General features: G+C 39.3%; 1 protein-coding gene across 4 annotated transcripts in view; it reads right to left on the reverse strand.

Annotated features, from left to right (window-relative positions):
* RERE (arginine-glutamic acid dipeptide repeats) overlaps window positions 1-27,116 on the reverse strand; it is a 421,678-nt gene that overhangs the window by 281,907 nt on the left and 112,655 nt on the right. The window contains exon 1 of one of the 4 annotated variants that reach the window (XM_034671162.1): window positions 19,504-20,017. The exons of 1 other annotated variant lie outside the window; for it this stretch is intronic. The gene's annotated coding sequence lies outside the window, so the exon portion shown is untranslated. Of the gene's footprint in view, window positions 1-19,503; window positions 20,018-27,116 lie in introns of those variants that run through there. 2 more of the 4 variants (XM_034671166.1, XM_034671165.1) reach the window with 2 other exon arrangements.

The raw sequence follows: 27,116 nt of genomic DNA on the forward strand, positions 1-27,116 counted from the left end.
CCAACATGCTTTTCACAGAGACTTGGGGGAAAGTAGGGAAGGCCAGATGAACTTGTTCAGTAATCATTCTAACTTTTTGCTTATTTCATTACAAGAACAAAGGGGGGAGGGGAAACATAAGTATTTGTATGAGCTGCATTTCTCTGGAGGACTTTCTTTTACTCTGCAAGTCCTAAGCACCCATGGTCTCTGAGGGGATCTCTTAGCTATCAGCCTTGAAAGGAGGACAAGATGTGTGCAACTATTCCATTTCACTGAAAAAGCAGCTTCTGAATCTGAGAAAGCAAGCAAAAGTAGGGTGGTAGTCTATAAAGAAAATTCTCCCTTGGGAATTCTTCCTTGAATGCGAAGTATTCCATAGAAAATGTTTGCAGGGGTGCCTGGGTGGCTCAGTCGGTTAAGTATCTGCCTTCAGCTCAGGTCATGATCCCGGGGTCCTGGGATAGGGTCCCCCATCGGGCTCCCTGCTTGGTGGGGAGTCTGCTTCTCCCTCTCCCTCTGCCCCTCCCCCTGCTTGCGTGTGTGCGATCTCTCAAATAAATAAATGAACCTTTAAGAAGAAAGAAAGAAAAGAAAAAAGGAAAAAGAAAAAAGATTTCCGGAAGGACTTTGATAACAGGAAGGAGCAATTCAAAAAAGGACAAAGTCACATGGATTGGGGATAAAGAGGGAAAGTAAGGAGGATGATAGAAAAGTCTGTAAAAAATAATCTTAGTTCTTGAGGCATCTTGAGAATCAGAATCGAAGGCTTTGAGGTAAAAAAGGAAAGAGAGTCTGTGAATTACAACATTTTTGCTTAAATGGGTCCTTGAGAGAAAAGAAAGCACTTAGCCAGGATTTAAATTAAAAAAAAAAAAAGGAAAGAAAGAAAGGAAAGCATTATACCACCTTAGTTCCCCACTGGGGTGTGAAAAACTTCACTAATTTAGAAGTGAGAGAACACCATTTCATTGTTCCCATCTAGTTCAGATTGGGAACTACAAACACTATAACATAGAAAAAAAAGGACAGAGGTAAATAAAAGAATAAGAGAAAACTGCTTCCCACTAATATGGGTCAATTCTGCCGAATACATTACCATATGTATTCTACAGATTTTNGGGGGGGGGGGGGGGAGAGTATGTAAATGCATGTAAAATAAGAGAATGGGGGGCACCTAGGGGGCTCAGACGGTTAAGCATCTGCCTTAAGCATCTGCCTTCAGCTTAAGTCATGATCTCACTGAGGCCCCGCATTGCATGGGGCTCCTTGCTCAGCAGGGAGCCTGCTTCTCCCTCTCCCTCTGCTGTTCCCTCTGTGCGCGTGTGTGCGCGTGCGCACAGGCGCTCACTCCCTCTCTTCAAATAAATAAAATCATTTAAAAGAGAGAGTAAGAGAATAGAAATTTGAAAATTCATCATAAAATAACCATAAGCACCAAGAGATAAAAATGCTAAGAATAGAGAAGGAAGGTCCTTATTAACAAATTTCCTGAGCTTTTAAAACCGTGTGTCTTTTCTAACTTCCAAAAAAGCTAACAGAAACCATCCAGAAAGAAAAATAAATGGTGGGTGGGGAAGGATGTACCAAGAAGAGATGTGAAACCAACAATACACTATATTCCCACAATGTGTCTAAGCACTTCCAAACCAAACGAGATATGAACTGCATATAAAAGATCACTGTTCACATACTAAATTCTTTACAGTAATCAGGGAGTCTTTCTAAAATATTTTGTCAGTGCTTTGAAAATGAGTTTTTGGCAGCCACATCTCACCATCTTAAAAGGTAAGATAGCTGGTTCTTTAGTTTAGCTCAGCTTTAATTTCTACAGCAAATATTTGACTTTAGAACATCTAACAGTGCGACAAAGTACAAATATTTGCTTAGATTAATCATTCTCTATAGATTATTCTACTTCCCCTTTAAATATGAAATGTGAAAGGAAACCTAAAAGTTATTAATGCCTAAATTTGGCTGAAGTTTAAAATGTACTATTAAACAAAATCTGAGATTGGGTAGCACTTCAAGATCTGCATCACAAGCCTTTTACTAAATCATGAAGACAAAGTGGAATCTGTCTCTACTGCAGATCAGAACACAAAAAATTACCTGAAACAGATGTTCATATAAACACCACCAACTTTCACAGATCTCAGTAAAAAATAAATAGAGTTCGCACTTGGAATTTTAAGGGTAGCCTTATGGAAGGAGGTCAGGAGTGGGAGGAGAAACTGAAACCGATTATTTTATATCCTAATATTTGTATTGAGAGATATGGACAAATACAGTAACTCAAGGTGGTTCTAGGTCTGAGAAGTAGGCCCCTAAGTACAATAAACTCCATACCAAAAGTATTTTTGTACACTCTACTCTTATTCAGCATAATCATGCAAAGCCCTAATGAGACTGAAAGCTTACTTTGATCACAAGTCTCGTTTACTCTGAATCCTCGCCTACTTTGGCTAAGTGACAAAGTTTTTGCCTTCCTCATCCCCAGGCTGTCCTTTGTGCTGCAGCTTTGTCATATCATGAGATTAAGTCTGTTTATTCATGTGTGAAATGGGGACTTGTTCCTCTCCTTATACTACATGCTGTCTATAACACAGTCAGGCTCTATAGTCCTCATAATTTCATGACTAATAATTGCAAGTAAATTACATCTCACTTCCTTTACAACACTTACGGAATATGATACAATATTCTTCACATTTCAACATAACCTTGCATACTTCTTAAACTACATAACTAGGTTCTGAGGCACTATTAAAGTTTTATGTAGTTTCTTGGGGGCTTCTCGTTGTTGAGGTCAAACTTTCCTACCATGTGCATTTCTGTTGTACTGACCTTGGTAATCTGTCCTATTGAGTATGAGCCACCACAAACTTTCTCAAAATGACTGTAACCATATCTTGTTTTATATTTCCTGGTTTCTTTGAGATCACAATGTTTACTATGTATTGACAATAAGCCTTCCCATGTACAGATGATAAAAAGTGATATTATCTACAAAACAAAGATAACACCATAGTGACTAATATCTCTATATCCAGGAATGTGAAGCCTGTAATGATTACTTAAGAAAAATGCTGGCGCTAGTAACAGAAGCTAAAGTAAAAATTATGGAGGCAAGTGATGTACATTTCACAGGTACTCCAGCCTCAATCAGGTATTTTTAACCAAGCCTTTATTAAAAATGACAAGTAATTCTTTCACACACCTTAATTCAATCCAAAGAATCTAAGTCTCAGATCACAGAGTCACAGATTCAGGATGCCTGCGTGGCACAGCTGGTTAAGCATCTGACTCCTGATTTCGACTCAGGTCACGATCTCAGGGTTGTAAGATCAAGCCCCACGCCGAACTCAGCTTGGAGTTTGCTTGAGATTCTCTCTCTCTCTCAAATAAAATAAAATAAAATAAAATAAAATAAAATAAAATAAAATAAAATAGAAAGAGCACAGGTTCAAAAGTGGGAGATAAAACTACACGATGATATGGTTTGGTAGAATGAGTGCTGGAGAAGCCCGAAGACACTAATTAGAAATCAGGCTCTAGTATTTACCAACTCTGCACCTCACTTTCTTCACCTTAAAAAGGCGGGGGGGGGGGGGTGGCACCAGTCAGTTAAGTGTGGGACTCTTGATTTTGGCTCCAGTCATGATCTCAGGGTTGTGAGATCAAGCCCCACATCGGGTTCCACACCGGACATGGAGCCTGCTTAGATTCTCTCTCTCTCCCCACACCAAAAAGAAGAATGGTACTCTAAAGCTCTATCAGAATGATTCATCAAACTTCTACTGAATAACTTTGTAAGCCAAATGTAACAAATGTTACAAACTATCAATATTTTAGGTGTCAAATATCTGCAGGAAAGGAACACCAAAGCTTGCACATCCAAGTAGAAAGATGATGGGGCATCCCCTCCCTGCTCCACAGCGACTTTTCAGGCATTCCACAACTCAACACAACACCTATGTACCTCCCTGCCCCCTTGTTTTTCCCTTTTATCCCATTTCTCCCTCTAGACTTGTTCTTCACTTTTCCCCTCATTCTCTGCTTTAGAGTGGAACCAAAGGGCACTACTTAGATCTAATGATACTACCTAAGGACTAGAGAAATTAAATTGCTGAACTCTCCTAAAGAGAAAATAGGAGAGTCTCCTAAAGAGAGGAGACCTTTCCACAAACCTTTGGTGACACTCAGAAACTTGACAATCTGTCTGCTGTAGATCACCTAGGGGAAACCATCCTCCAGAATTATTGGTGTTGCTTTTGAAAAGAAAACCAGTAAAGGTTTAAAATAAAAAATATTCATTTATTGCAGAAAATAAAAAACTGCATCTACCTCTTTTGTTTAAAAAATATATATATCACAACTACAACTCCAAGGGGCTATTAAACCTAATATTAATTTCAAAAAAATTAAAATCAAACAAGTTTACTCCATAAACCCTCTTTCAAAGCTAAGGTTAACAATGCTATTTAACAGGTTTAAAATGCTAGGTTTTTAGTGTTTTACAGTTGACTTTAAAGGATCTTAGCAATAGAAGATACTAAATAAATTTCCATTAGAGTCAATCATGCTAAAAGAGGACTTAAATTTTTCATGGTTCAAAGAGTGCCAAAAGCCTTCATTTTTTTTTTAAAGATTTTATTTATTTATTCAACAGAGATAGAGACAGCCAGCGAGAGAGGGAACACAAGCAGGGGGAGTGGGAGAGGAAGAAGCAGACTCATAGTGGAGGAGTCTGATGTGGGGCTCGATCCCATAACGCCAGGATCACGCCCTGAGCCAAAGGCAGACGCTTAACTGCTGTGCCACCCAGGCGCCCCCAAAAGCCTTCATTTTAAAGCATACTTCAGTGATCAAATACGTTTTCAATGCATCAATCTACCAAATAATACATTAGGCATATTAAAACTTCATCCTCTTTTAAGTATAGACAAGTCGGCTAGAAAACCTAACATCATCAAGCCAGTGTCATTAAATAAGGAATCATTTCTCATTAAAAAAATATCTGGGGGGGGCGCCTGGGTGGCAGAGCAGTTAAGCGTCTGCCTTCGGCTCAGGGCGTGATCCTGGCGTTATGGGATCGAGCCCCACATCAGGCTCCTCCGCTATGAGCCTGCTTCTTCCTCTCCCACTCCCCCTGCTTGTGTTCCTTCTCTCTCTGGCTGTCTCTATCTCTGTCGAATAAATAAATAAAATCTTTAAAAAAAAAAAAAATATCTGGGGGGAGAAAAAAAATCCTGGGCATAAGCAAAAAGCCTTTCCTCTTTTTCACAAGATGGAATTAATACTAAAACACACAAGCTTATGAAATCATGTCAAATAGGTATATTAGCACTATGTGTCAAACTCATAGCAAAAAAAAAAAAAAAACCACACACAAATCCCAACATATTTCAACTAGACATTTAAAAACAAACAAGGATGGTAAATTAAGCAATAATCAAATTCAAAAGCAGTTGGCTAAATAATCACTGCGGCTCCTACAGAAGACAGTCAAGATCAAGCACAGGCTTAGGCCCTCCAGTCCCACCTCCCCGTAATGACAAGATCCATAATCAGCACCATTCTGGCTCCTGCAAGAGCAGTGACAAGTGGGTCACCTTCAGGAGCTAACTACCAAAAGTGGATTAGAAACTCCTTTACTAGTCCAGATATTTAGAGCTAACCTTCTGAGTTCCAATACATAATTCAGATGCCTCCAATTTAAGCAGTTTTCAAGTAAAGTCCTTTTCTAAACCTCTTCGCGTTCCAACTGACAAAGAACTACAAATTTACTTACTAGCTTCTGAGTAAATTTTTACCTATTGTTTCTATTGCTCTGAAAACCAGAATAAATTTTCCATCTTTTTTTTTTTTTAAAGATTTTATTTATTTATTCAACAGAGATGGAGACAGCCAGTGAGAGAGGGAACACAAGTAGGGGGAGTGGGAGAGGAAGAAGCAGGCTCATAGCGGAAGAGCCTGATATGGGGCTCGATCCCATAACACCGGGATCACGCCCTGAGCCGAAGGCAGACGCTTAACCGCTGTGTCACCCAGGTGCCCCTTCCATCTTTTTTTTTTTTTTTTAATGAGTATTACAGAAGTTGAAGGATATGGAAGTTAATTATAAGAGTACCTGAATACTACATGTAAGTATGTAAGATATTATTTTAATCTTAGAAGAGAAGATGTAAGAAGAGGAATGTATGATCAAGCCAGATTGCCTATTAACAGTAAAAAAAAAAAAAAAAAAAAGTTTCTTTTTCTACATGCTCCTATTTGGCACAATTTGTATGAATTAATGTAGTAATTTGTAATTTGTTCTCAGTAAATTCATCAACCAAGAACCTGGAAATGGTTTATTTACTAAGAGAATATTAATTTAAACAAGTAAAATTAATCCTAGCACTGTCACTAAACCAAGCTTTTGCTTCCTTGGGTTTTAGTATTAGATGCTGAAACCAATATATTTTTTTTAAAGCAGACACTGAACTCTCCCTGGCACCTTTATTTTAAAATTCAACCCCCAGTAGACCAAACTGAGGTTCTCCTGAGAAACTGAAAAACTGAAATGAGATTCAATGTTTTCATTTTTAAAACACATTATTGAAATGAGTCCAGTGAAAAGATCTTACCTCTTAAAACAATTCTAATACACCCCTTACACAAAGACGAAATATATATTTATAGANAGCCACCCAGGTGCCCCCAATGTTTTCATTTTTAAAACACATTATTGAAATGAGTCCAGTGAAAAGATCTTACCTCTTAAAACAATTCTAATACACCCCTTACACAAAGACGAAATATATATTTATAGATATGACCCAAACCAACCTACCAAGGATCTTCTCGAAGGTCAAGGCATCTACTGACATCAACCACAAAGTATAAGCTCTCTCTCGCTCCCCCTCTACCTCTACATATCTGACCACGTTTGGCCTATAGACATCTCTCTCCCAGTGGCCCACTGTTGCCATTTCTTTCTCATCCAGCCCAACAAGTCTGGAGGCTGTGATATAGAAGAGAGAGCATTACTCATGGAAATCAGATTAGGTATTGAGGGGCAGGGAGTACAGCAACTTGACCTCTCAACTATTTTCTCCTCTATTAAATGGGAATTAAGGTCCTACCTTAAGAGATTGTGCTGAGGATGAAGTTTAGAGTATTTTAATGTTACAAAAAGGAAAGATCATATTATCAGACTTATAAACTAAGGACTGTATCTCTCTTTTCATAGTTCATCACAGAACTGCCACATATGACTATTAAAAACAGATCCTACAGTTAATGAACTGTAATGTACTTGATGAATAAAGGTAACTCAATTAGTTGAAAAGTAAAAACTTCAAACAAATTCTTCCAGTTTTCCCCCTCTACCAAATACCAACAGACTTTTTCACTCATCAATTGGGTTGTCTTGGCACGGTGTGATCACAATCTCATTCCCTTTATAATACCATTGGCACTGAATTAAGTTAAACAATATTGTTTTGCTGGTTTAGAGGTTCCAAAAAAGAGAAAACATCTTTGCAAGTTCCTTTGATCTCTATTATCATCTAGGGAAATATAATACTAAACTGTGTGGTGTGTGTGTGTGTGTAAAATTAATCACTAGTTAGTCCAAGCACTGTCCTGTTAAACTAATAACATACATTAATCTACAAGGATAAGATTCTTTAAAAGAGTTTCATCGGCAAGAAATCTAATAATTTACTGGTAGCTAGTAAATGTAATTGCCAGCTTAAACCCAATTCAAGAAAACTACCTCAGTATTTATGATGCTGTGTACCCGGATCAGCCTTTAGGGAGGAGATGCCACTAACTCCATGTGTCACTAAAACCCTACATTTTAAGTATGGATTTTAAGAGGGCTGATTTGACCCTCCCTGAGAAGAACTTGTTTAAGTACACATTTCCTGATTCAAAAGTCTACCCACTACACTTAGAAAGGCTTTCTAAAAAGTATTTTCTATTTGCTAAGTACACAGCAATTAAAATATTTTTAGCTCAAAGTTTCCATAGCAAATATCTGTACTTCCTTACTTTGAAAGCTAAAATCATATTTCCAAATATTAAACAACAAACTACTAACTAATGGTAGTAGGGAATCCATAATTTAAAAGTTATTAAAGACAATTAAATAATGAACACTGACTTCTTTTCATTGGTGCTCTTTAGAATTTTTTTCAATGTTCAAAAATGTAACTGCTTTCAAGGTGCCAGATGAACTAAATGATCTAAGATTGCTCCAGTCTACCTCCAGCACTCCAGGTGGTATAGTTTTTACACCAAGTTAAAATTTTGACAAGCAAAATCCTACTAGGTGAAGAAGTCAAAAAGTAAAAACCCCACAACTATGTGTTACAGTATAGTGGAAAACATCAGAAGTTCCATTTGGACATGTTAAGTTTTAGATGCTTATGAGATATCCAAGTAGGCAGCTGAGTAGGTCTGGCCTAGGGATAAAATTTTTAGTTATATTCATTTATATCATTTTTTTAAGATTTTATTTATTTATTTGCCAGAGAGAGAGAGAGAGAGTGAGAGAGGGAGAGAGAGCGCGCGCGCGCACACAAGCAAAGGGAAGCAGCAGGCCCAGGGAGAAGCAGGCAGAGGGGGAAGCAGACTTCCTATTGAGCAGGGAGCCTGATGTGGGACTCAATCCCAGGACCCTGAGATCATGACCTGAGCCAAAGGCAGACACTTAACCGACTGAGCCACCAGGTGTCCAAATTTAGATCATTTTAAAAGCCCTAAGTCCTAGGGTGCAGTGTAGAAATTCAAAAAATTATTTATCAGATATCTATTACAATAGTGCCAGTTACTGTTTTACACACTGGAGATACATCAATGAACTACACAGCTGAAAATCTCTGCCCTTTGGGACTTTAAAGTCTAGTGGAAGGAACAAGACAATAAGCAATGAAAGTAAATGTATTAATATTATGTGACAAGACAACACTCTAGGGAAAAAACAGAGCAGGGTAAGGGGAATTGCGAGCAGAGACCAAGGGTCAATACAGGCCTTCCTGAGACGTAAGAGTGAGGCCACACAGAAATCTGGGGCAATATACTCCAGGCACAGGAAAACAGACAATGCAAAGGACTTAGTAATTGTCACCAGAGCAGTCTCCCTGGCATGATGGGTGATGGACCTGAAAGAGGAGAAGAGAACTGGAGACGTTAAGTACAGAAAATTCTTCAGATGTTTTGCTGCAAAGACGAGCAGAGAAATAAGCAAAAGCTGGCAGGGGAAGCAGGGCCAAGAAAGGGGGTTTGGGGTTTTTTGTTTTAAGATAGGAGAAAAGCAGCACAGGACTATGTTGTTGGGAATGCTCCAGTAGAGCCTGAAACATGAATGACATGAGAGGGCAGAGGGTGGCATATTGGGAGTGGTGGGATGAGCTGGAACTAGCCTGGCCCTTGGAGAGTTTGAGAACAGCTGCTCTGTCTCCACACCACCAGGAAGGCAGAGTCTATGCTGCAAGGTAGGTCAATGTAAGGTGGGCATCTGCAAAAGTTCTCTTCTGACAGCACTAATTTTTCTCACTGAAGCAGGAAGCCCAGCATGAAGAGGAGAGAAAGTATAAAAGGAGAAAGTATGAGTCATCTAGGAACCTGGGTGAACAAACTAGGAAAATAAAGTATGATTGCCCAGCAGCCTAAGGGCCCGCTTACATTTTATGAACCATCTGGGAATCAACACCAAGAAATTTCCCTAATTTGAGGCATAAGGGCTGGCTGCCTTTCTATTAACAAATGAAAAATTCTTTAACACAAACTGCTTAAAATGGCAAATGTCTAACATATTTTGAGTGCACCAAATGTAAAACAATGCTGTAGGAAAGTTGCAGTTTCTCCAAAATGCTGAAAGAGACTACACAACCCATTCTCACATCATATTCATAACTTCTTTAGCATACTTTAAAGGAGTCATCAGTCCCCGAAGGATTTAATAGCCTTGGGCTGAAGCTAACTTCCCTGTCAGACCACTGTAAACAAAAGCTGGGTTTGAATACCTTCAGTCAATTCTATACTGTAATAGTAAAGCATATAATTAACTTATATTCTTACTCATAGAAGCAAAAATTTACACATAAAAGATTATCTAAGAGTATTCAATTAATCACCAGGAAACTGCCATATAAAAATCTACTTCTAATTATATTGTGGTGATGGTTGCACAACCCTGAATACACTAAAATCTATTGATTTGTACACTTTTTCAATGGGTGAATTGTCTGTTATGGGAATTTTATCTCAGTAAAGTTTTTAAAAATGTGTTCCAAGTTTCAAATCTCAATGGAATCATTTTTATCATCAGGAAATAAAAAATTGATTTTCTTTTTTAGTTTCTCTGTTAAAATTTAATGGGAATTGGAGCAAATACAGTATGTTCTGACAGCTCATAAATATTAACTTTGTAGGGATCCCGAATTCTTTCAGAATGAAGGGCAGAGTTTGAGTTGGGGTTGTGGGTTGGGTCTTTGTTTTTTCCTTTTTAACTACTTAGAGTTTGTAGCTTCTAACACTGCTGTTTTATCTCTTTGACCAAGACATACTCAATTCCCCTTAACTAAAAGGAACACAAGCAATCTTTTGATTGCTACACCTACATTCTAGACACTCATCAGCAAGACTAAATGCAAACCAATACCTAGAACAAAATAAAGGAATACAATGTCCTAAGGACTATTTCAAGTACTATCACATTTCTTAGAGTTATGATACTTCACAGAAATTTTATATTTCAAATCTAACCAGGAGGCCGAAGAATTCATAAATTCTGTTTTTCTCCCTGAGACAGGAAAGATAAATTCAACAATTTCACCACAGATGTTTCAGGTCCCATATCAAAATGTAAAAAGTGGGAGTTATCTCGCTCTACTTTGAAAAACAAAGACTAAAAATAAAGGTTATGCTCTAAGGCAAAGGGTTAGAAGACTGAACTGCCAATATTAAAGTGGTCATGGAAGGTACAATGGATAGAGAAGTGAGAAAAAAATAGCAACTAAGAGGCTTAGCCACGTCCAAAATGGAAACTGAATGCAGGTAACTCAATTAACTTCTCTAGACTTGGCTCTCCCTTTTTTGTAACCTGAGAAGCCAGCATCTGCTCTGTCTCCTTCATAAGATAGCTGTGAGGACCAAACTAGAGGTCAGGGAAGGCTGTTCTGTAGGTGTAAAGCCTTCTGCAAACAGAAGCATAATCCCCACTTCACTCCAGAAAAGCTCAGTCCCTGTGATAAGCTACTGATCACCTTTTACTCTGCATGTATGAAACGTACTCTGTATTAGTCGGCTCAGGGTGCTATAACAGAATACCACAGACTGGGTGGCTTTAACAGCAGAAATTTATTTCCCACAGTTCTGAGAGCCAGGTAGTCCAAAATCAAGGTTCCATCCTATTCCATTCCCTGCCTTCTCACTGTGTCCTCACATGGGGGTGGGGGAGGGACAGTGAAAGCTCTGCTCTCTTTCTCCTCTTCTCATCACAGGGTGCCATCCTTCTGACTTCACCGGAACCTAATTACTTTCCAAAGGCCTTACCTCCAAACACCAAAACACTGGGGGTTAGAGCTTCAATATAAGAACTTTGGGAGAATACACTTCAGTCCATAGCACTCTCCTATGTAATTTTTCTAATGACTCATCAGGCAGAAATTAAACCTTTGTATAAAAAATGAACAGGGGGCAGGGAAGATTTAAAGGCTAGCTTCCTTTTAAAAGGGCTTAATTAAGGGAGCTTACTGAGATTCATACAATATAAAATAAAATTTACAATAGCTGAGGGAAGTGAGATGAAAATAGGGCTAAGATTTATTCAGCATTGCCCTGTACAACATACTGCCCTAAGAGTTATCACTTTACCCTTACAGCAGCCACACAGAGTAGGAATGATTTCTAGAAGAGGGTGAAAGAGGTGTGTGTCCTCAGGTCACACAGCAAGTCTCTCTGTAGACTAGAGAGAGCCTGTACTCTAAGTACACCTCCTACATGCTTCTCTTTTCCTTGAGACAAAGGCAAATGAAGGGGGCTGTGGAGAGGAGATGAAAAAGACAAAACCATGTATGAGGTGTTCAGGTTCACTTTATATCTTCCTCAGATGTGGCCAAAATTTTATAAGCAAATAGCTCAAAGGAAACTTGATCAGTCACAGGATTCTAAATCTGTAAGTTAAAAACAAACCACATTGCTCAGGGGGGGGTCACTTCTTTCCTGTACTAAAAGCTGAGAAAATGTTCTCCTCTTGGTCCTCATAAAGACAGTGTGCTATGGTGAAAAGCCTCATAAACCCCTGGATGAACTAACTAGTCAGGACAGGGATGGGATTCAGGAGTTCCATAAACTACCCAAAACTGTGTACTGTGGATATGTAGCCAAATGTTCACAAACTCTGCTCTGGTGGGGAGAGGAATCATTTAACATGTTTTAAAAAAAAAAAAAAAAAAAAAGATGGGGCACTTGGGTGGCTCACTCAGTCAGTTAAGTGGCCGGCTCTTGATTCTGCTCAGGTCAGGATCTCAGGGTCCTAAGATGGAGCCTCCCCACCCTTCCCCCACCCCTCCACTCCGCAGGGAGTCTGCCTGAGACTCTCCCTCCCCCACCACCCCCTCTCTCTCATATAAATAAATCTTTAAAAAAAAAGAGAGAGAGAGAGAAAAACATTCCACTACTGAATATTTCCCCTTATCTATTTAATGTGAGCGTTGTGCTCTGTGGAAAGAGCACAGCCTATGAAATAAGAGATTGCCCAGGTAGATGATCAAAGAATTGGGGGAAGATAAAAAGGGGAGGGGGGATGAAAACAAAAGAAAGAATATATACACATGCAAAAACTCTTCTGCCTAAGTTTCCTAATTATTAAAATACCCACACACAAAAGACAAAAGAATGAAATATCCAAAACCAAAGCTAGAAAATAATCGTTCAAAAGATTCAAACTAGCTATGTTTTTCTAAAAGTTTTACTCAGGGCGCCTGAGTAGTGCAGTCGTTAGGCGGCTGCCTTCGGCTCAGGGCGTGATCCCAGAGTCCTGGGATCGAGCCCCACATCAGGCTCCTCTGCTGGGAGCCTGCTTCTTCCTCTCCCACTCCCCCTGCTTCTGTTCCCTCTCTCACTGGCTGTATCTCTCTGTCAAATAAATAAATAAATAATCTTTAAAAAAATAAAAGTTTTACTCAATTAACAAATAAATGTGCATGCCTTTATTACCACCCCTCACATATTTAAAATTCCTAGATGAATTCAAACTATTCTCCTGCTTTATATTTAATTTATGCATTACTAAGCAAATAAACAATAATATATATGGCTCCCCCCAAAAAATTAAGATTTAGCAATTTATGTCATTCCAAAAGAACATTTATTAAATCTCTGTAGGAGAAAAAACCTGTGTATTGGGGAGTAGATCTGAGTATTGAAGGCGTTTTGTTGTTGTTGTGTTTGTTGGTAATACCGAAAAATACACAAAGTTTTCTATATAATGTTATATATGTGTAAAATATCAATTCAATATATTTAACACTTTAAAAACATTTAAAAAGATAAAAGCATTAAAACAAAAACATTTTTTAAAGAGAGCCGTTCTCCAATCTCATTCCTAAAAGACCACATTTAAAAAAAACAAAAAAAAGCTGGTTATTTATCTGCTTCTGTATGTAAGCACTCTGGTTGTTTGTGCAACACATAAGCTGGCCCAAATAAGAAATCCTGAAAGCAAGGCAAAAGCAAGGAAGTAATTTCAACCGGCATTTACCACAGGCATACAAGTGAAGTCACTACTGCTACTGAGGTTCAAAACCAGCAGCAGCTTGAATATACCACTGTTTCCAACCAGCTATTTTTAAATTATTAGTAGATAATCTGGTGAGCTCGCAGTAAATACAGCTGTGAACACAGCAGTACACACCATCTGGAGGCTTTTGACTTAAGCAATCTTTCAAATGCACAGTATATTCACTCTATTTTGTTCCTTTGAAGCTCAACAGTCACATATAAACTGACCCTTTTTTAAAACCACAACTACAAAAGCTCATTCACTTTATGGAAAACAAGACAGGAGAAATAGACCTAATTGTTCATCTTTAGAACCAAATGATTACTTCAAATCTTTGCTGGCATAAATACTTTAATTTTGTAAAGAATTTCCCATACTTAACCTATCATATTCTTAAAAGCTCTTCACAGGTAACTTCTAACTAATCCTCTGAAATCAAAATGTCTTCTGCTTTCTAAAGTGAGTCACATCCATTACCCCATTTTATTCCAAAACCTGAATACAACTGTCATATTAATCATCATAAAATCCTACCTACAGAATGCCATTACCATTAACCTCTTAAAGCACTGACTAGTTACTGCTATTAACCTGCAGCCTCTTCCAGCACGTTCTGGCACTTCCTTCTCTCACCGTCGAACTCAACATTTTCTCAGCAACCATAAACTAGCTTCTACTCATTACTGGCCTTCCTCCTCCTCCCTTCTGGGCTGTACTGCTTGCACCAAACTCTCAGGGGCTCCACTGACTCCTGAGGAAAGAAAAGGTACTTTTTCAGGTTGTTCTTCTGTTTCCTCCTCTTGCTAGCATACTGGCTTTTCTTTTCCAATAACTATGCGTACATGCATTGCCTCAGCACTAAGCTCCTTCTACAGGAGATTCAGTGCCCTCTGGTTAGCATAAACACATCTCAGAGCCAGGTGGGCCACAGCTGTGGGGGAAAAGGCCAGAGGAGGCACTTTTAAAAAGGTCACCTCTTGTAGGATGAGAGTTGGTCAAATTAAGAATAGGAGGTCAGGGGCGCCTGGGTGGCTCAGTCGTTAAGCGCCTGCCTTCAGCTCAGGGCATGATCCTGACATTCTGGGATCGAGCCCCGCATCAGGCTCCTCTGCTGGGAGCCTGCTCCTTCCTCTCCCACTCCCCCTGCTTGTGCTCCCTCTCTCACTGGCTGTCTCTCTCTCTCTCTCTCTCTGTCAAATAAATAAATAAAATCTTTAAAAAAAAAAAAAAAGGAGGAGGTCAGGGTTTGGCTTGGACTTCTGGCCTCGAGGACTCGCTAGCTGCAAGGCCTTGGTCAAACTGCTTAAGGGCTCTAAACCTCAGCATCCTTGTGTATACCCAAGGGGTATTTAAACCTGCAAGGATTAAATAATGCATGCAAAGACAGAACAATACTAAGGAAATGAAGTTATGCATAATCCCATCATCTAAAGATTAGCACTATTAACGTTTAGTCTATTTCTTTCTAACCTTTCTCCTTAGCCTCTATGAGTACATGCAGGTATAGTTTGGAATCACAATGTATTAGCTGTTTGGCTTCTGTTTTTTTTTTTTCCTACTGGGCTTTACATTAGGACTTTTTATATCATGATGTTTTTTTAAAGATTTTTTATTTATTTATTTGACAGAGAGACAGCCAGCGAGAGAGGGAACACAAGCAGGGGGAGTGGGAAAGGAAGGAGCAGGCTCCCAGCGGAGGAGCCTGATGTGGGGCTAGATCCCAGAACGCCAGGATCACACCCTGAGCCGAAGGCAGACGCTTAACCACTGAGCCACGCAGGCGCCCCATATCATGATGATTCTTAATGGATGCATTATATTGCCTTATATAGATGGGTATGAGTCAACATTCCCCTTCTACTACTGTTTGGCACTTGAACTGACAAATCACAATGTTTAATTTCTTTACTGTTCCATTTTCCTTTTTTTTTTTCTTTCCCAGAAAAAGTCTCTTTTGCCTTCTCTATTCCACCTGTGACCTAATACATCATCTAGTTGTGTGAGACACATTTTATCACTGAAGAAAAGAATGGTGGCTTTAAAGAGTGATGTTAAATTTTCCACATTAAGCTTCTAAAAACCACCCGCATGCCCAGAAGGTCTATCTTTGCACAGATCATCAGGCTCCCTTTAATTTGTATCGTCTTCCTCCATTGGAATGTAAGTGCTTTAAGGACAGGGACTTCATCCTTTACTGTATCTTTAGCAATTAAAACAGTACCTAGAGCAGAATTAGGGCTCACTATATTAAATATTAGCTGTTAATATATCCCAGGCACATTCCTAAGAATTTTGCACACCCCCTGAGGTAGACTGATCATTTTCCTCATGGTTAAAAAGAAGCTAAGCAACATATTATAGGTCTCACAGTGAGTATGCACTGAAGCTAGGAACAGAACTCTGGCAGCATAGCTATTAACCACCACGCTGTACTTAATAAATTCATTAATTATACTAACAGAGCTCCTATATAGCATTAAATACTGAGTACGATTATACTGACTTTTCTAATTAAATGTCAACATTATTGGTTTTTTTTTATTACAAATATTTTCATTACAAATATATATCAACTATATAAAGGATTAGACAGATTTCGCAGGGCAACTCTATGACCTTAATCACTATTAATATTCAGATTAAAAATATGGTCTCAAAAAAACAAAAACAAAACTTACAAATGAACTTTTGAAATAATTTGTTTAGATCGAGGACACTTAGTTCCCTCTATTTTTCCTTACATTCAGCAGTTGCTGTTGCCAATCTAAATGTTTTGATTTCTTTTAGAGAAAACATTTTCTAGATAGGCTACACTGAAATTATCGTATTTTCTGGAAAATGCTGAACTTTCTTTCCTCATTCCAGGTTATTTTGAGAAGGATCCATTTCTCAAGAGTTAAAAAATACTTCAACCTACGCCAACGTCCCTTCCCCTACCCCAGCATTCCCAGCAGCACATCTCCTTGTTCTTTTATCAGTAAGTGGGGCTTTGAAAAAGGCTCTACATATAAACAGATTTCAGTCCATTTTGTTTGTGGCTTTTACTCTTTTTTAAGAAATGTAGAGGACAGTCTTAGAAGCCTCTGGCTGCGACTATCTGACTATCTCCTCAAGACAGAGGCAGATAATGGGAGACCAGACTACAGAGAAAAATGTGTCATTCACATTGCAATCTATTTTACAACCCATTTAAAAGCCTAGCTTTGTCACAGTCCTATACTCAAATACTCAAAGCTACTCAATCTGAAATACCTACCAATAACTTGGAACCAAAAACCCATTTTAAATTTTAAAGGTGGCCACACACGTCCCTGAACAGACATTTCTAAACCCTTCGGTTAATCATCCAGTCCTTGACCAAACTGCTGTTAGTCAATGGCTCTCTCTCAGTCCCTTTGGTTACAGTGTAACGAGGGTAAGAGACAGGGAGAAACAGTTTAGCTATATTCTCTGCATTGAGCTTAACATTTACTTCTGTTTTACAAACTAAACCTAGAATAGCAAACAAAAACCAGGTTTGTTTGGGGTTTTTTTAATACTGGCTTCCTATGTCACTATAAAATGGATGGTTCCACTGGCTACTCAGACTACACAATAGCAAGCAAAACCCTCTGACCTTGGAAAAGCATAGTAGATGTAATACCTACCAATAAATTACATGGTTTACCAATTTCCTCAAAACCAAAAATAAATTTCTAACAAGTAAACTATTTCATGAGTAAACAAAAGCTTGTCTTGTTCTATCATTTGTTTAAAAGCAAGCATAGTGGCAGTGGGAGAGGGATTAAGAAGCACAGCCAGACAAGTCCATAAAACCTCCAGGGTAAGATAAAACCACCCTGCAGGGGCAGCCAATGCATTCTCACCTAACAGCTGTACACAGTTGCACTAATTAAAATGAAAAGCTAGTCTGCATAACACACAGGCAATTCACTGAACCTTACTGACAGGGTGATGGGGTTCACCATCCCACTCTTCACCTCCCCCACAGGCAATGTAAACAATAAATTGGCACAAAGCTGAAGATACCTGAATTTGGAATATATATATACATTCAAACATTTCAGAAATAATCACAACCATGCGGACTGAAACATATCCTATAGGAACACTGGCTATAAAAACCCATACACACACACAAAGGAAGTGGTACAGCTACATTACGTCAGCTCTCGCCTCAATTCATAAATGCAAAACCACAAAAACAAGACAAAAATGTAAATGGCCTTTTTCTGGAACCCTTCTTACAGTGAATGAATCTAGGTTAAGTCTTTAAATAAGTCACTGAACAGTACATTGATGAATCGCTTTCAACAGCCAGGGGAAGGAAAAGTGGAACCTTAGTCAATTCTATCACGCAACCAGATCAAATAACATTTCAAGCGCCGCCTGCCAAGCGCCAGGGCCTGCCAGAGTACAATGAGCACTCAAGTGCTCTGGACTGAAAACCACCTTTCACTGGTCCCAGAGATCTGTATAAAATAGTTTAAACACTACTAAATTACAGAGTTGGAAAAAACAAATACAAGCTCTAGCTGCTCCCACAGTATTGTAAAGTTGCTGTTGAGGCTCTAAAATGTCTGCCTTGTGTTATTTTACTAGGCAATGTAAATATTCAGAAAGGCAAGTGCCCTTAAAGCTCAAATCTAACACATGCATAAAAATGTAGAGTTGGTCGTGCATCTGGAAATAATTGCCCACAGATCAACGGGCTTACAGGGGATATTGTTCCCATCTGTAAGATTTCAAATCATGTCTACTTTACATGTGGAGTTCCTAGCCAAAAAGGAGGAAGAGAAGAAGGAAAAGGAGAAGAAAAGGAGGAAGAAAACTTCAATACATTAATTTTGGCATAGAATTTTAAGGACTTTATCAACTCACTTCTCAACTTTTACTCGGTGTCTCAATCTTAAAGCACACAGACACAATTTCAAAGGGAAAAATTAATCTCTGTTGACCCCCGTGTTCATTCACATGACATTTTTTTTTAATTTCCATATGGCTGAGAGGAGGCCTCCTGCCAAACAATGCCCCAAGGAGAGCAGTGGCACATGTGCCCCAGGAAAGCCTAAAAACTGAGAGTAAAACAAAATAACCCATTAAACAAGTCTCAGCAAACAGAAAGTGGTCAGGCAGGTCTCCCCAGAGCTTCAAGGAAAGCAGAGTAAACAAGGGGAAGGGGCGGGGAAGCCAGCACCTCAAACCAAAACAATTTTAAACAATTTAAATTTATAGCCATCTTTTCCAAAACTATGTCTGCATTTTTGCTAGTCTGGCAAAGCAACAGTTTTTTGGTCCCAGAAACAAATTATATTTGTCACTTAAGTAGCCAAAATTATTTATAATCAAGTCCATCAAACTGATTACATTTTTAAACTTAAATTTACTCCACAGTAAGCAATGAAGTTTCTAATCCGTGACTACTGGATTACTTTGCTCATCCTCAATAACCCTTTCCTTTCAGAAAAGACAAAAACATACACACACACACACACACACACACACACACACACACACACACACATTTTTCAAACAGTGTTTTCTCTGCCCTGAAGGGTGTTTCTCAATTGGTTTATTTAATTGGGATTTCTAGAGTTTGGGCGATTAAAAAACTAGTAAGCCCAACAAAAACGCAATGGGACACAGTAAATACCGATTCCTGATTCCTGGAAAGCCATCACCATTCCTAATACCGGAGTGGTTCATCTTTGCAGGGTCAGCTATAACACTCTCGGTACACCCACCTCCGAGAGCCCCTGTGCCCACACTTGTCCAAGTTCCTGGCCCGCGAACCGCGTCCCCCTTGCAGCACGAGGCTCTGGCCACTTGCCTGCGGCCGGTCGTGGCAGGAGCTGAGCCCGCAGGCCTCGTCCTCCTCCGGCGCAGGGCCCCCGCAAACTCAGGCCCGCGGGCAGGGGCGGGGCGGGAAGGGGCTCAGGGCGTGAAATGCACTTGCTAAACAAAAGGAGGCCCAGGCGGCTGCAGGGCAGCACAGCTCGGGCTCCTGTCCTCCCAGCTCGGTGGCTCCGGGAGGCGGCGGCGCAGAGCCCCGCCCGTGGCTGGGAGATGCGGCCGCTGCTCCGGCTCGCGCTCCTTCAGCCCGGGCCGCCGGGCGACACTGCCACATGCCTGTGACCCAGACGCGGGGAGAGAAAGAGCAGCCACCCCACGGTGGCGGTGGCGGCAGCCGGAAAAACCCGGGCTGGAGCCCGGACTGCTCCGTGCGTATGCTTGCCTGCCGCCGCCAAGGCGGGGACGCGCGCGAGCGCGCCACTGCAATTTTATCTCCTTCCTAGCTCGGCCAGCCTCCGCTCTCCCTAAGTCTCCCTCCCCTCCCGACAGCCGGAACTGGGAGTCTGCGTGATTGATGGCAGCTCTTAATAGCGTGGTCAGCTAGAAAATGCATCTGCAAGCAAGATATTAAAGAGGCAGCGCATCCCCGTGAGTGATCAGCAGTTCACACATCCTAGAGCTGCCTCTGCTTCTGCCAGGAATATTAATGCCAACCACCCCTGACGTCTAACAAATGCAGATGAAATAACCAACAATCATAGGCATGCAGAACATTTGTTTCAAAGATACACAGTGAAAGCAGCATTGTTTGGTGTCAACATTTCTGACCCCGATTTTCCTTACAGATTTTAGGAATTCTCTGTAACTCATTTGTTTAAAAGTCTTCTCTCTTTGATCCTTTTTCCCCAAGAAAATAAAGGTCCCTCTGCTACATAAGGCATATCTTAAATCAGACTTGATTGGAATACCTAATAAAGTAGCAAAATAAATGCATATTTTTTTGCCATGTGGCCTTAAATAAACACATAAGCTACCCCAGACCCCTCATTAATTCCACTGTTCTGTGCAACTAAATAGAATTACCCACTGTTAATCTCAAATTAGTTTCTTCCCCACCCCCAATCTGATAAACATAACACTTACCTGCTAAAATTTAATAACAGTAAACTACATTTATACCATGTATTCCCTAGTAGTAATGGTCAAGATCATTTTGTCCCAATTAAATAAGGCAGTCCATAGCAAATTTTTAAAAAACACATTCCTACAGCATATGAATTCAAAGTATTAAACTCCCTCAGTGTCAACCCAAATTTGAAAGCTACAAGCTCAAAATTTAAATGATCTCTTTTGGTATCTTTAATAGTACACCTTTTGCCTTCCAGGCAAGTTTCATGGAACTGTGAAATAACTTTATAAATGTTACTGGACCCTCCAAAGTCCGATAAAGTTGCTGAATTATTAGGTACCCCCTTACCAATAGTCAGTGAGAGATTTAGATAAAATGATAAGCCCAAAGTCTCTCAAAGGGGGCCAGAGGGGGGAGCACAGGGTAGAACCCAGGGGTCCTGCCCTGCTGCCATGGATAACCAAGTGATATACCCATTTGCTATTTAAACATCATTCTGCTGATTTCTCTTAAAGAAAAATCAAGTTATTCTACAGGAGACAGAAATATCTATCTAAAGCCACTAACACAGCACATGTACTGAGAACAAGAGCTGATGAAGCATAATGCCTTCGCCACCCTGAAAGGTGCCTGTGATCAATACAAATCAGAGGTGGTCCATAGCACAAGTGTAGCTCTGCTATAAGCTCCACTAAACACCATTTCTCATTGAGACCATCCTGAGAGGACCTGCAGCTTCAAAATCTGCTTCATAACCCCGTGGCTCTGAAATCACTCCATACATGTCAGAGATGAAATCGACCCTAAAGCCTAGCTACAAAAGCCACTCCTGTACTCAGACACACTCCAATTTTCCAACCAGCTGTATCTAGATACATGGCAGCACCTGACGAGGGTTTTGGTTATTTGGGTGGTTTTTGTTTTGTTTTGTTTCTGTAGACCTTTTAAAAAATGCTGGTTTACACTGAGTTGTAAAGGACTGATGAGAACAACCAAACTGCTCTATTCTGAATTCATGCTGTACCTAGTCTGTCAGGGATTCTAAATGCTTTGGCAGAACTTTATGATACTTATAATCTTTCGTCCTAGTCTTGCATCCTCTCCCAGTTCCCCACCTTCCAGTTATGCCAGTCTTTCAAATTCCCAAGGTATCAGGATTTCTACCACAGACCATCACTGCTTCTTTCCACTGGTGCAGGCAGGGTATTCTCCCTGCTCCTCCTACTCCCCCCCATCCCTCCCATATCCACCTCCCCCCCAATCCCCACACACACATAGTTTCAAGCCTACTCCTCCTTCAGATCTCAGGTCAAATATCACTTTGTCAGAGAAACTTCCCTTGAGGCCCCACTCTAGGTCAAGTTCCTTTGTTATAAGTTCCCAGAGATCGGTGTTCCTTTCCTTCAGAGCACTGATCACGTTTGTAACTCACTCGTGTAATTTTCTGATTAATGTCAGTAGACACCTCTAGACAGCGAGTTCCATTAGAGAAAGTTCTGTATGTTTGCTCATTATCAAATACCAAGTGTCAAGCATAAAGATTTGTAGAATGAGTAAGTGAACAGAGAGCAACAACCCTGTTTTACTCATCTTGCATATTCTCTGCATAGTTCTCAGCACAAAGAAGCCTCTCTCAAATAAGTAGCATCTATGTAATAAATAGTATTTATTTCATTAACCTTTAAAAGTCTAGTAAAAGGAAGATTTTTATTCCTGCTTTATAGAGATATAAATAATTGCACCCAGGGTAATTCATTAAAAACACTGAGACCCTAAACACTGAGTCCTATATGCAAATTTACTTCTTTTTTTAAGAGTTAATGAGGTACAGAAGCCATCATTAATTTATTCAAACCAAATTCTTCCTACTTACCTGGCATTTAAGCAAGAGGCAAACAGCAGTGGATAAACTGGATAAACTACTAAATCTTGTACACAGATAGCAATATAAACAGGATATAAAAATCTGAAAGCACATGGTATATTATTTTGTCTTCAGCACTTCTCTGAATGCAAAAGTACTACCAAATTCTGCAGGGAGGAGGATAATCCTCACCTCTCTTTCACACTGAACTTTTTCTTTTTTTTTTCCCTCTCTAAAAGATCTCTATTTCCCTGACATGAAAGCCTTCATAAGAGTTCTTTTGACCTGAGGACTCCCAGTCAGTGGTGACAGACCATTCCAAAACCACTCTCCCCAACTCCCCAAACAAGAATTCATTTTAAACCCTATTAACCTGAGCTCTCATCTAAAGATGAGAAATGGGAGTTTTTGCAATAAGAACAACAATTTCTCACAAGTTTTGCACCTGAGCACATGAAAAAATACAAGAATGTGTGAGATGCATTAAAAATATTAGATATACCCCACCTTCACCTCCAAATTAATCCTCATTGTTATTTTCAGCATTCCACATGGCCCTTCTTGGTTCCCACAGGATCTCACTCTGGCCTGTCTCTCTCTGCCTCCTTTTGTCCTGAGTTCCATTCCACATAAATTCCAGCTCCAGGTTTTAGAACACCCTACATTTATCAAAACATCCCTGTCAACTTGAGTACCATTAACAGATAATGAGAGGAGACAACAGATGTGGTTAGAGGCAAAGCACTCCATATTCTACAGGCCTCAGCATGCAGCCAAGTGCGCTGACATCTGACTTTACCCTAACAGTTATAATTAAATACAAAGTCTAGTTAAACTAACATTAAAGCTATGACCAGGAACAGTACACAGGGGAAATGTAAAGTATAACCTTAGCAGTAGTTGAACAGGGCCCAGGCTATTCCTGAACCTTAACCTCCAACAACTACATTGCATTTACTCACTATGCCACTCTGTTTCTGTCACACCAAAGGAGACTCTTGGCCACATCTTCTTAAGACAGTGGCTTTGGACTACTCCCCCAAGACCACCAAAGGGGGACAGAGACTGCATTTTTTTTTACATGAAAGTTTAAAGGTAACATTCGTCTAACAATAACTAGTGAGGTCTGTCTAGATTCTATCAAGTTGAGACAATCAACATGCTTTTCTACAGCATTATCTAGTAAAATCATTCAGATCAAGTAACCTAGCTCACCCCCACGCCCAGTACCAAACTGTGAAAGAAAAAAAAAAGTTAATCAAGCAAACAGCAACAGACTCAAGGGTTGTGTTAGTACTGGTTAGCTGTGTTTGCAGAGTGTCCTAGGACAGGCAGGTTTGTATTACTGTGCAGAATAGAGTTACAATTTTAAGCAAACTTTCTCCTTTCCGTTTTCCAACTCACAAAATGGCACCAGATAACAAAACCTCTGGAGTTTTCAAGATAAAAAGAAAGAAACATAGTTGTTTTTGAAGCTCTTTTGAATTGTTTAAAATTATTGGAATTTTTAAATTTTTTTAAATTATTATCAGAAAATCCAAACAATTCCATTCAACAAGTTTAAGTATAGCTAGCTCTCCAGGCTCTCTTTTAGTACATATGTACACAAACATACTCAAATACTTAAGAACATATATATTCATTTGTCTGGGGGTTCATTCTGTTTATTTTTATTTCATGAAAATGTAATCTACCATCCATGCTATATAGCAACTTGCTTTTCCCACTTTATAGCAGAGACCATTAACATCTGATTCCTTTTTATAGTGGCACAGAATTCTACACTGTGGGAGGACCATAATAAACAAGTCCCAAATTGCTACAACAAACTTCTGTGTGCATCTTTGTGCATATATGTGAGTACTTGTAGATTGAAGGAATCTGTAGTTCAATAAATATGCACTTTTTAGTCAGAGATTGAACCAACTTGCCCTCCAAAAACATGGACCAATTTATCCTCTTCCCAACAGTAGGCCTCTTCCACACTGGCATTCTGGTGGTTTGAGTCTGATGTAATGCACTCTCCTAGGTCTCCTATCTTTCCTTATCCGTCCTCTAGTCCCTTCCATGACTCCTCCTAACTATGACTCCTCTAACTACAGGTAGTTAATGTCTATCCTCTTCTTAATCACACTCTAACATATCTCATGAATGAGAAGGTTTACTCTCAAGTTACTTTTGTATCACTGACTGAAAAATTTTTTTCCAGCCCTTAGCTTGCTTCTTAGCAACAGATCCACATTTTCGAATGCCCTCTGGGTTCCACCACAATAGTTTCCACACACCTTCAAATCACACTAAACCAAAATGTTCTTTTTCTCACAAGTCCTGGTTTCCCCAACAGTCCCAGGCACTCTTATTGCCCTGGTTAAATATTAATAGTATGCCCTTTTTAAAAGGAAATTTTGATTTATATTCTGAAATGTATGTGAAATCAGAATTAGTACATCAAACATAAAACACTTCTCAGTTTTTAGCACTACTGAATGACATACTATTCTAATAATAGGTAATTATTGGGGCACCTGGCTGGCTCAGTCAGAACACACAACTCTTGGAGTGCCTGGGTAGCTCAGTTGTTGAGCGTCTGCCTTCGGCTCAGGGCATGATCCCGGTGGTCTGGGATCGAGCCCCGCATCAGGCTTCTCCGCTAGGAGCCTGCTTCTTCCTCTCCCACTCCCCCTGCTTGTGTTTCCTCTCTCGCTGGCTGTCTCTGTCTGTCAAATAAATAAATAAAATCTTTAAAAAAAAAAAGAACACACGACTCTTGATTTTAGGGTTGTAGGTTCAAGCCCCACAGTGGGTGTACAGATTGCTTTAAAAATAAAATCTTAAAAGAAAAAAAAAAACTGCAACAATAAAAAAAATAATAGGTAACTATCATCTAATTCACAGTTTGCAAGTCTTCTGCAAATCAAGGTCAGATGTTTACTAATATGAATTTTTAAAATAACTCTCCTACCCAATTTCCTATCCATTCAATTTATCATACCACTTTCCATTCAGCCAACATAATCACAATCAACTCACATAGTTTCTTTGTAGGTAAAAGTGCTGAAAAACAGATATATAAAAACTTACATCAATAAAGTTGGTGATAACTATATCCACAGAAAAAGACACAGAGAACCAGGAGCATGTTGCAATAATTAGGCAAATATTCCAAATTATCGGGAAAAGGGAGCTTTTTATCTTCCTTAATGCCAAAGTCTTAATATTTATTCTTCTATATTTAAGAATAAAACTTATGAGTTAATTTCAACCTAGATACTGTTGGAATCTATCTACATAATATGCTCTTGAAAAATAACTAGAAATAACATCAGATTCTAAAAATCAAGGAGACTAACATTCAGTAAAATCATACAGAGCACATTCTCCAAAATTAAATTTATAAGGATAATGTTAAGGTTGGATGTTAATACAACTTTTCTTTTTGATTTACACTTCCCTTTTTTTTTTTTTTAAAGATTTTATTTATTTGAGAGAGAGCACAAGGACAGAGACAGCACAAGCAGTGGAAGGGGGAGAGGGAGAAGCAGACTCCCTGCTGAGCAGGGAGCCCAACTCGAGGAGGGGCTCAATCCCAGGACACTGGGATCATGACCTGAGCTGAAGGCAGACAGATGCTTAACCATCTGAGTCACCCAGGCTCCCCTGTTTTACAATTCCTGATAGAGCCTCAAACAAATATTTCAGTGACCAAATGCTAATGAACAGTAAAGGGTTACTACTTCATTAAGTATAAAAATTATCAACATTTTAAAATATGTTCTTGGAGGGGCAGAGAGGACACAGCTTGCAGCACCAAGTCCCATTTTTATAAAAGCAGAGAGCAGAAGCACTGACTCCGGTGTGGACTTACAGCAAACTCCTCCAACACGGTAAGTCAGTTGAAGTGTGTAGCCCTCTAATGGATGAAGGATGTGAAATAAGCCTTAAAACTACTTGAAAGAGAGACAGAAAGACCTCTAAGATGGCATATGTTTAAAAAACTTCAAGACATCTTCATCTTTATTTTAAAACGCACTAGTGATCTCAGATTGTATAGATGAAATCACAATGTTCCAGTAAAGCAATACTTTGAAAGGGCAAAAATAGAGTTAAGTAGAGAGATTTCTCATTTGAAAAAGCATTACAGATTAAAAACAAAAAACAAACAAAAAAACCAAAGAGTTTTGTGAAAGAAATTAGCTCAAGGACTCATGACCTTGACAGGGGGTTTAGAATAGGGCCCTTCCCATACTCTCTGAGCTGACAACATGTAATAAAATCAGTGGGAATATCCAAGCAAGTTTATTGGAAGTAATCTTAAGAAAACTAAAAACCCCAACTGGAATCATTATACCAAGAATTCAAAATACCAACCCAGACAGATATTTATAAAACTAAAATAATGATTATAAATCCAAAACACTGCTTTGCCCTTTAAAAAAAAAAAATTCTGATATGTGTTCTCTCTGGTAATAAATAACTCCAATGCCTCCAATAAATTAAACTCCTTTAAAATAAAATCACAATCTATTTTCGGAAAAAATATGAATTTGAATGTTTCAAACATTAGTTGAGTA

The sequence above is a fragment of the Ailuropoda melanoleuca genome, chromosome 11, assembly GCF_002007445.2.
Source record: "Ailuropoda melanoleuca isolate Jingjing chromosome 11, ASM200744v2, whole genome shotgun sequence".
In the NCBI taxonomy this organism is placed as follows: Eukaryota; Metazoa; Chordata; class Mammalia; order Carnivora; family Ursidae; genus Ailuropoda; species Ailuropoda melanoleuca.